The sequence below is a fragment of the Biomphalaria glabrata genome, chromosome 11 (genome assembly GCF_947242115.1).
Source record: "Biomphalaria glabrata chromosome 11, xgBioGlab47.1, whole genome shotgun sequence".
NCBI classification, from domain to species: Eukaryota; Metazoa; Mollusca; class Gastropoda; family Planorbidae; genus Biomphalaria; species Biomphalaria glabrata.
The window spans coordinates 36,229,976-36,240,253 of NC_074721.1; the positions used below are offsets into that span (position 1 = coordinate 36,229,976).

A 10,278-nucleotide genomic window follows, 5' to 3' on the forward strand; every position below is an offset into this window, starting at 1 on the left:
TCTGTGTGTCTGTGTACCTTTTAGAATGTCCAGTTCATAAATAAGATGATATAAAGCTACTCTGATGTTATGACTGACGTTGAACGAATGTATTATGTGGCCAGCGCAACAACCGACTGCATTTATGTTTCCCTACATGTCAAGCGCTAATTAATTCAGTTTAGATTAGTCTGTACAGGAATTTGAACTCACACAATTTCTTCTCAGGTTCGGCCACATGACATCGAATCTATCTATCTATCTATCTATCTATCTATCTATCTATCTATCTATATATATATATATATATATATATATATATATATATATATATATATATATATATATATATATATGTCTATATATTTGTCTGTCTTGTCTGTCTGTCTTGTCTGTCTGTCTGTCTGTCTGTCTGTCTGTCTATCTATCTATCTATCTATCTATCTATCTATCTATCTATCTATCTATCTATCTATCTATCTACCTATCTATCTATCATCTATCTATCTATTTATCTATCTATCTATCTATCTATCTATCTATCTATCTATCTATCTATCTATCTATCTATCTATCTATCTATCTATCTATCTATCTATCCATCTATCTATCTATTTATCATCTTAAAGTAAGGCGTATGTGTGTATGTATGTATGTATGTATGTATAGCATTGAAATCAAAACCGTTTGACCAGTCTTGATAAAACTAGTCACAAATGCACTAACTCGAACCGCGACGTATGTATGGTAGTCCTAAAATAAACTTAAGACCCTCAAAGTATTAAAAAGTATTACTATTTTATGGATCTAGGTCATATAGCCATGTCTACATGATGAGAGGTCACGCATGCGCAAATATGAAAATACAAACTATAAGTCTAATTTAAGAAAACATAGTGATTTACTTTTACACATGTACATACATAATGGTGTCTATTCATTTCATTATTTAAGGAAAATTAACTTTGAAATTTGAGTTTCCAAAACATTTTTTACATAAATTCGTTCGCTCTAAATGTGAGCGCACTCGAGCGTACCATTACATGCGCCGCGTAGTGATACAAATGAAATTAACGCCAGACAAAGTATTTGGAAAGAAAGTTGTTGACAATGTTATTAATTTGCTGCAACTGTCAAAGCGTTTTTGCTTCCAATGAAATTACAGGGAACTTTTAACTTTCACCTGAAAAATACGTTCACTTATTTTTTGTTGCTAAATTATTCATATGCTAATAAACTATAATAAAATACAAGTTTTGATACGAGGCCCTGGAGTCGTAACCACATAATACCAAGGTACACTTGAAAAGCACAGTCATACAATGATTACGGATCTATCATCATATTTACCTGTCACCAATGCATATATTTAATTTTTGCCCTTTGTCCTTTCGTAAAGTATTAAAAAATGCAATTAAATCATGTATCGATACTAATAGTCGATTGTCTTTTTTCAGATGGTCAGACGGTAGCAATGTAGATTACATTGCTCGGAATAATCATTTGGTAACAACAGATGACTTGAATCAATGTGTTATAATTAGATCTTCATCATCTGGACAAGGTTATTTGAGCTATTTAACCGTACTAATATTATTAGTATATTCTCATGTTTACAGTTTTGCCTTTTGGTTTATTTTACAATTAAGAACGATCTATATTGATTGTTAGATAAATGATATCTGTTCACCTCAGGTCCTCTCAATGTATGTATTATTTAAATATCGTAAATATTATGGAGTTTTGAATGTACAAGTTGATGTATAGGCGATCAACTAGTAGTGGGAAAAAACAACGTCTGCTATCTCTCTTTGTATCTCTTTGTATATATCTCTCTCTTTGTCTCTCTATCTCTTTCATTGTCTCTCTCTCTTTGTCTCTCTATCTATCTCTTTGTCTCTCTCTCTCTCTCTGTCTCTTTCTTGTCTCTCTATCTCTTTCTTTGTCTCTCTCTTTGTCTATCTCTCTCTTTGTCTCTCTATCTATCTCTTTGTCTCTCTATCTCTCTCTTAGTCTCTCTATCACTCTCTCTTTGTCTCTCTATCTCTCTCTTTGTCTCTATCTCTTTTTTTGTCTCTCTCTCTTTGTCTCTCAATCTCTTTCTTTGTCTCTATCTCTCTCTTTGTGTCTCTATCTCTCTCTTTGTCTCTCTCTTTGTCTCTCTATCTCTTTCTTTGTCTCTCTCTCTCTTTGTCTCTCTCTTTGTTTCTCTCTCTTTATCTCTCTCTTTGTCTCTCTCTCTTTGTCTCTCTATCTCTTTCTTTGTCTCTCTCTCTTTGTCTCTCTCTTTGTTTCTCTCTCTTTATCTCTCTCTTTGTCTCTCTATCTCTTTCTTTGTCTATCTCTCTACTTGTCTCTCTCTCTTTGTCTCCCTATCTCTTTCTTTCTCTCTCTCTCTTTGTCTCCCTATCTCTTTCTTTCTCTTTCTCTCTCTCTATGTCTCTCTCTCTTTGTCTCTCTATCTCTCTCTTTGTCTCTCCATCGCTCTCTTTGTCTCTCTCTTTGTCACTCTATCTCTTTCTTTGTCTCTCTCCGTCTATCTCTCTCTCTCTTTGTCTCTCTCTTTGTCTCTCTATCTCTCTCTTTGTCTCTCTATCTCTCTCTTTGTCTCTCTCTTTGTCTTTGTCTATCTAACTCTCTCTTCGTCTCTCTCTTTGTCTCTCTCTATCTCTCTCTTTGTCTCTCTCTATCTCTCTCTATCTCTCTCTTTGTCTCTCAATCTCTCTCTTTGTCTCTCTCTCTCTCTTTGTCTCTCTCTTTGTCTCTCTATCTCTCTCTTTGTCTATCTCTCTCTTTGTCTCTCTCTTTTTCTTTGTCTCTCTCTCTTTGTTTCTCTCTCTTTATCACTCTCTCTTTTTTTTCTTTCTATCTCTCTTTGTGGTTCTCTCTTTCTTTGTCTCTCTCTCTCTTTGTCTCTTACTCTCTTTGTCTCTTTATCTCTCTCTTTGTCTCTTTACCTCTTTCTTTGTCTCTTTATCCCTCTCTTTGTCTCTCTATCTCTCTTTGCGCTTCGTTACGTTACATAGTTTGTGTGTGCAAGCCAGCCAGACTGCCAAACAAACAGCCATATTCTGCAAAGGGCTGGTGTGGACAATAGAATAACTACTTACCCATTTAGAGCTACGCTGGATAGAACATCTAGATTCTATCTCGTCTTGAAGACGACCGCGAGCCAAAGGCGATTTTTTTGAGAGGTTAAAGGAGGACGGCTTAACAGGGGTGTGCCCCGAAAGTGATGCAATAATCAAATCAAGCAAATATTTGTTTTCTCACTGGTTTTAGAGGAAAGTGGGTGGTCGCTGTGCTGGCCACACACCATCTTTAAACGTAGGCTACAGAAACAGATAACCTTTACTTTACATGAACTGCCATATAGATCAGAATGTCTGATATGGGAACTTTACCTACCTATTGAGGAAAACATCGGGCACCAGAGTCTCAGTAAAAAGGTGTATGAAGGTTACTCACCATGAGTATAATCACTAAATTTAGAGACACTTTAAGACAGAAGAATACGAATTTAAGAAGCAGCGTAGGTGGAAGCTATTTAATCTGTGTTCTTGACGCCTGTAAGTTGCCCAGCTTTCACTGCCACAAAGAAGTGTGCTCAGAACGCAGGCATTGTAGACTAGGATTTTGGTTGCCGGAGTCAATTTGGTATTTTCCCACACGCGCTTGGAGAGTTTGGCCATTGCTGCAGAAGCCTTTCCTCTTCTTTTTGTCAGCTCAGTGTGTAAATCGAGGTTGCTGGCTATTGTTGTTCCCAAAAATGTGAATTCCTACACCACAGTAAGTGTGTGATTTCCAAGATTTATTATTGGTATTTCTGCGATATCCAGTCCCAGGATTTCGGTCTTGGAGAGGTTTATTGTTGTGCTAAACTCTTGACAAGCAGCTGCCAGAGTATTCACAAGCCTCTGTAATCCTTCTTGTAAATGAGATGTGAGTGCCGCATCATCGGCGAACAGCAGTTTCCTAATCAAGATACGCCGTCTCTTTGTTTTGGCTTTAAGGCGTGCCAGGTTAAATAGCTTTCCATCAGATCTACTGTGGATATATACTCCATCTTCCAGGGATTTAAAAGCGCTGGTGAGTACAACTGAAAAGAAGATGCTGAATAGTGTTGGAGCCAGAACACATCCTTGTTTTACCCCGCTCTTGATGGAGAATGGCCCAGAGGCGGAACTGTCAAACTGTAAGGAGCCCTGCATATTTTCATGAAAAGCTGACACTAGTTTCCGTATGCAGATGTAGTTATATTTCAAATTGATATTTTGTGTAACATTTAGAAGGACAGTATATTGTATTATTAAATAAACCTCACATTAGTCTGCTGAAGATCGACCCAAGTCTTTGTGTACTATTCATGGTCGTTACGTGTTATATGGACACACGAGCCCAGCATTCTACAGCAATCGCGACACATTCATATTAATGCACGATTCTTCATCTAAGTGACCAGTCCTATGTGTAATATAAATACCACGCCAAAAGATGAATTACACTAAGGCAAAAGACAGAGGAATGGAAAAAAACGGTCGACGAGTCTTGTATGGTGCCCCAACGGTCCAATAGACTAATTGATAGGTAAAAGGCAAAAACCGTAGTCATTCTTAATCTTCGGAATGGAAGACAATGTCGTAAATATTATTATTATTACCCGAACACTTTAGGCAAGGCAAGAAAACGCCCACAACTATCCCATAATTTGGGTCGATTGTATTTAATAAAAGATGAACTTCACTTTCGTTCCTATTGCCAGTCCTTAATATAAACCTTTAAAAAATAAAATACTTCTGCTTAATAATTGACCCGAAAACCTCCCCTTTTCATTTGAACGTCGAACATTTTAATTTTTACAGCACTGGCCTGCAAGGTCACAACCTGTGGGCAGTTAGACAATAGCTTGCTGCCACATCACAGGTATGTTTAGGTCGGTCAGTGTTGAGGCCTTGTATAGCGAATGATCTCGCTTGAAGTCCTGAAACTTTCAAAAGTGCACGTATGGGTAGAGGGAGAAAACTTTTATTTTCCTTTCTATCTATTAAACAAAATGGAAAAAAAAGGTGCTGGCTGGCAAGCATAAAGAATAGCCATCACTCTTTCACCAAGACATCTTCCAACTATGTAATCATTCTATTTTTCTCTGACACAAGAAGATTCTTTAAATCGTCTCACAAGCATTTAACCATCAATCCAATATTAGAGCCTCACGCCGTTTACGTATTTGTTCACTGTATTTCGTAATTATATTGTCAAAAATGTAAATATCTATTTATGTTCCAGAACAGTGGCTTCCATCGTCATGTGATGATTCGTTTAATTATATCTGCAAGTTCCAGATAAATCTTCACCAGACTACACCTTTAATAAATATTATTAGATATGTCTGTCCTGATAAATTTAGTGGAAAAGGTACAATTTTTTAAAATAAATTTTACAAAACTATCTACTGCCTTTACAACCATGAATCAATCTAAAATAGTAACCAGTTAGTTAATGAATTAGTGGTGATCTATTGGTTATATTTTGTTATAAGCAAAGGGGAGATAATCCTTGCAAGTTACTGATAGCTATGGAAATGATTGTGCGGTGCATTCCCTTATATATAAGTTGCTGTTTTTTGCAATTAGTATTTACATTTTGCTTATTTCAAATGATTTATTCAATAGTATTCATTGAACGTCTAAGACAATCTAAGCTCACTAGTTTAGACCAGGGGTCGGCAACCTTTCGAGTCGGAAGAGCCAAACATTAGTTTTTAAAGAGCCACAACATTTTTTCTTGCCAACAATAAATAGTACTCACACACTCTTTTTAAACTTTTTATTCCTATATATATAGTGTTTTTTACTACAAATTATATAATATATATGGCGTTGTTAGATAATTATTTTTAATTCGGAAACAACTAAAGCAGTTTAATATTTACTTACAACACCTACTTGAACTTCACTAACAAACAATTTTAGCAAGCCAATCCAATTGGAGCGATGGCTTTGCAAGGTTGTAGAAAGTTTGGATACATTTGGCTCATAGCTTGTTGTTTTTTTAGTTTCAAGCACAACTAAATTTTCATTTGTAAGTTGGCTTCTTACTTTACTATTAATTATATTTATACAAGAGAACGCTTTCTTGCACGATCCAAGGATGTAGCCAATCTGGAAGACTACTCAACTCATCAACTCGCGGCATTTCTTTGAAAGCTGTTCACTTTTGTTGCGTTACGTACACACATTTCTGGACCTCCAACACTTCCAACTTGATTTTCAACTCTAAATTTTCCACCCCACAAAACCTTACTTTTTAAATTGAGCAATCGAATTTCTAGAGATCCAGTATCAATTTCTATTATATTGTTATGGATTTCGTTACTATCTGTGTTGAAATGTATACCAGAAATGCAAGAATAGTTTCGTTGGTTTTGAATTGCTCAAATTTATCAAGAAATTCATCTTAGATTTTTTTATTACTGTGCTGAAGTAATTCGTGTCAAAAGTTGTACTGATTTTATCGCGATACTGTTTTAGACATTGAAAATGAAGTAACTTACCGCTCTGAATATCTGCAAAAAAATTTTTTTTACTTCAAAACAAAACAATTCGGCTGGGTTTTACTTTCCTTGCAGCTTTAGATTCAGCTCATTTAATTTCGATGCTATATCCAAATGATTGCAACCATTGTCGTTCTCTAATTCAGGGTGATTAATGCCTTTATCATTTTGGAATGTATTTATTTCATTCAAGCACAAAGCAAAACGTTTCAACCTTTGGAAAGCCATCGCACTTTGTTGGGAAGTAGGAGGTCGGGATACTGAGTCTCCATTTCCTTTAAGAAGCCTTTAAGCTGAAGACGGTAGAGTGCTTTTGACAACATGCTATTCACAATCTTGATTACCAAATTTATTACCTCAACTATTTCGGCCGAAAATGTTTGGGCACAAAGCGCTTCTTGGTGTATTATACAGTGAAACGTAAGAATTTCGCGGTTTATTTTGCTCCGAAGAATCGTTGTTGCCCCTTTATTTTTTCCTGTCATACATCTGGCTCCATCAGTTGTTATTGAAACGATTTTATTTAAAGCGATCTTAATGTCTTCAAGGTATTTGTGCACGGCATGCACTATATTTTCTCTTCGTGTCTGTCACGAGAGCGGTAGCAATCCTAGAGTTTCATCTATTAGACCTTTGGGAGGACATATACCTGACAAAATGGACAACTTGTGCCGTGTCTTTACGTCGCAAGACTCATCTACAGCAAGTGATAAGACAGAAGAAAGTTGGATATCTTCCGCCTGCAAATGTGTTACATTTGAAGACAACTGAGCTATTCTATTTTGTTCTGTTTAAGAGGATAAATTTCTGGTTTGCTTATGAAATCATGAATCAGTTCTTCAGATGCATGTATGAAGCTTGTACATTGATTCTAACTTTGAGAAGATAATCGCTTCTAACTCATTGACTTGAAACAACAAACTTTTCGTAACAGCCAAAGCACGTGGGGAAGATGCTAATTGGTCTTGCGTCGAAAGCGAATTAAAACCTACTTAGAAACATCCAACGACGGCCGAGAGCTGCCGACGGACTGACAACAGTGAGGACGCGTGTAATGGGGGAGGGGTGTGGTGTAAAGCGAGTACAAGTGGCTGAGAAACATAATCAGTGCATAATTCTCGCTAAAATATTCAGAACTATTTGAAAAAATGTTTCGGTAAAATAAATAATATTTGCGTATGGAACTAAAGAGCCGCAGCTTCACACCCAAAGAGCTGCATGTGGCTGTCCATGCAGGTTTCAGTTTCCGTTAAGTGCTGACTTGAATAGAGGTATTGTAAAAAGGAAAAAAAATCGATCACATTGGTCTAAACCTGCATGGACAGCTGATATCAAATACTGCATGGACAGCTGATATCAAAACCTGCATGGACAGGTGATATCAAAACCTGCATGGACAGCTGATATCAAAACCTGCATGGACAGCTGATATCAAAACCTGCATGGACAGCTGGTATCAAAACCTGCATGGACAGCTGATATCAAAACCTGCATGGACAGCTGATATCAAAACCTGCATGGACAGGTGATATCAAAACCTGCATGGACAGCTGATATCAAAACCTGCATGGACAGCTGGTATCAAAACCTGCATGGACAGCTGATATCAAAACCTGCATGGACAGCTGATATCAAATACTGCATGGACAGTTGATATCAAAACCTGCATGGACAGCTGATATCAAAACCTGCATGGACAGCTGATATCAAAACATGCATGGACAGCTGATATCAAAACCTGCATGGACAGCTGATATCAAAACCTGCATGGACAGCTGATATCAAATACTGCATGGACAGCTGATATCAAAACCTGCATGGACAGCTGATATCAAAACCTGCATGGACAGCTGATATCAAAACCTGCATGGACAGCTGATATCAACAAAAGGCTATAACGATTTTCCTAGAAATTTAAAAATTGATGTATATCGCTGAGAATAGAATTACTAACTCTTTGGCCACATGGGGATAACTCTTGGCTGACCGTTATCATTTTTCAAGTAAAAAATAAATAAATTTACATTTGGCTAGAGATTTAGATATAGGTCTATGTTCAACATTGGCTTTGAAAGGACTATCGCGTTCCTGAAAGGGCTATCGCGTTCCTGAAAGGGCTATCGCGTTCAATAATTTCCGAGTGTATGCCTTTTTCATTTGATTCAAGAGTTTAATAAATTAATGTTTAGGAAACTTTTGTTCACCATCTTCTAAGTCAAGATCTAAATGCTTATCATTGGAATATTAAAAATTGTACTAGATTTATACCATAGACATAAATAAATATAGACTGGCCGAAGGAAGTTACTTCATGTAACTTGAAAACATGTATATCTATTGTATTCGGATTTCCAAATTATGAAAAAAATTCATGATCTTCATTCTTAGAAATTTAAAAAACACTTGAAAATACTGTAGTACTTATATAGGTTATGGCTGAAATAGATATTGTTATAAACCTGGTGGTGGCACAGATGGGGGTTGTGGTGTGTGTGTAGTCAGCCGACGCAAATCGCCCCAGGCCAACGGTTGACGAGCGGTCAACCGTGACGAGCTACGACGGTCAACCGAGACGAGTTAACAACATGAAGGTTCGAGTAGGATCGGCGTTGTGAACAGAGCTCAGGAGCGTCCCAGAATGGTCGAGCGACGTTCTGCCCGGTTCTAGAAGGCCAGCAGGGACCCTATATAAAGAGCGAAGGTATCAGAGACGAGTCAGTCACAACTTCCCGATCTACAGTTCGTTACAACGGCTCAGTACAAGTCCGAGACGAGACAGAGAGACCAGTGCAAGATTTGATACGGCGGAGAGATATTTGTACAGTCTTGTGTTACGTGCTGCCAATTGTACAGTATTGGCTGTTATTTATTGACATTAAATTATTACGTTATTTTGAAGCCCAGAGTTGTCAAGTTCTTTAAGTTGGTGGTGTCGTTTGGTGCAATTTGCAGCGAGCCTAGATAGGGAGATTCGTAACAACTGGTGTCAGAAGTGGGATCGGATCTGCTATGGCTACTACGAAAACGCTAGACCAACTCCTTGTGAAGGAACTGAAGGAAGAGCTCCGTGGTCGAGATCTGAAGACGAGCGGCAACAAAGAACTTGACAACTCTGGGCTTCAAAATAACGTAATAATTTAATGTCAATAAATAACAGCCAATACTGTACAATTGGCAGCACGTAACACAAGACTGTACAAATATCTCTCCGCCGTATCAAATCTTGCACTGGTCTCTCTGTCTCGTCTCGGACTTGTACTGAGCCGTTGTAACGAACTGTAGATCGGGAAGTTGTGACTGACTCGTCTCTGATACCTTCGCTCTTTATATAGGGTCCCTGCTGGCCTTCTAGAACCGGGCAGAACGTCGCTCGACCATTCTGGGACGTTCCTGAGCTCTGTTCACAACGCCGATCCTACTCGAACCTTTATGTTGTTAACTCGTCTCGGTTGACCGTCGTAGCTCGTCACGGTTGACCGCTCGGTTGGCCTGGGGCGATTTGCGTCGGCTGACTACACACACACCACAACCCCCATCTGTGCCACCACCAGGTTTATAACAATATGAATACTTTATACTGCTCCTAAATGTTGTATAATAAAGTACACAAAAGTCACAAATTTTCGTTTCATAAAACTCTTTAATCGCCAGTCTATATTTATTTATGTCTATTATTTATACATTCGTTTCAAGGATTTTTTCACGGGGAGATGGAGAGAGGAGACAATGTTAAAAAATAATCCAAT

At 37.7% G+C, this 10,278-nt stretch overlaps 1 long non-coding RNA gene across 1 annotated transcript in view; it reads left to right on the forward strand.

Moving 5' to 3' along the window:
• The first annotated feature begins 5,268 nt into the window (after window positions 1-5,268).
• The window catches only part of LOC129921650 (uncharacterized), a 7,858-nt gene continuing 2,848 nt past the window's right edge, over window positions 5,269-10,278 (forward strand). Inside the window, exon 1 of the long non-coding RNA XR_008773608.1 lies at window positions 5,269-5,394. This is a non-coding gene — a long non-coding RNA (uncharacterized LOC129921650). The remainder of the gene's footprint in view (window positions 5,395-10,278) is intronic.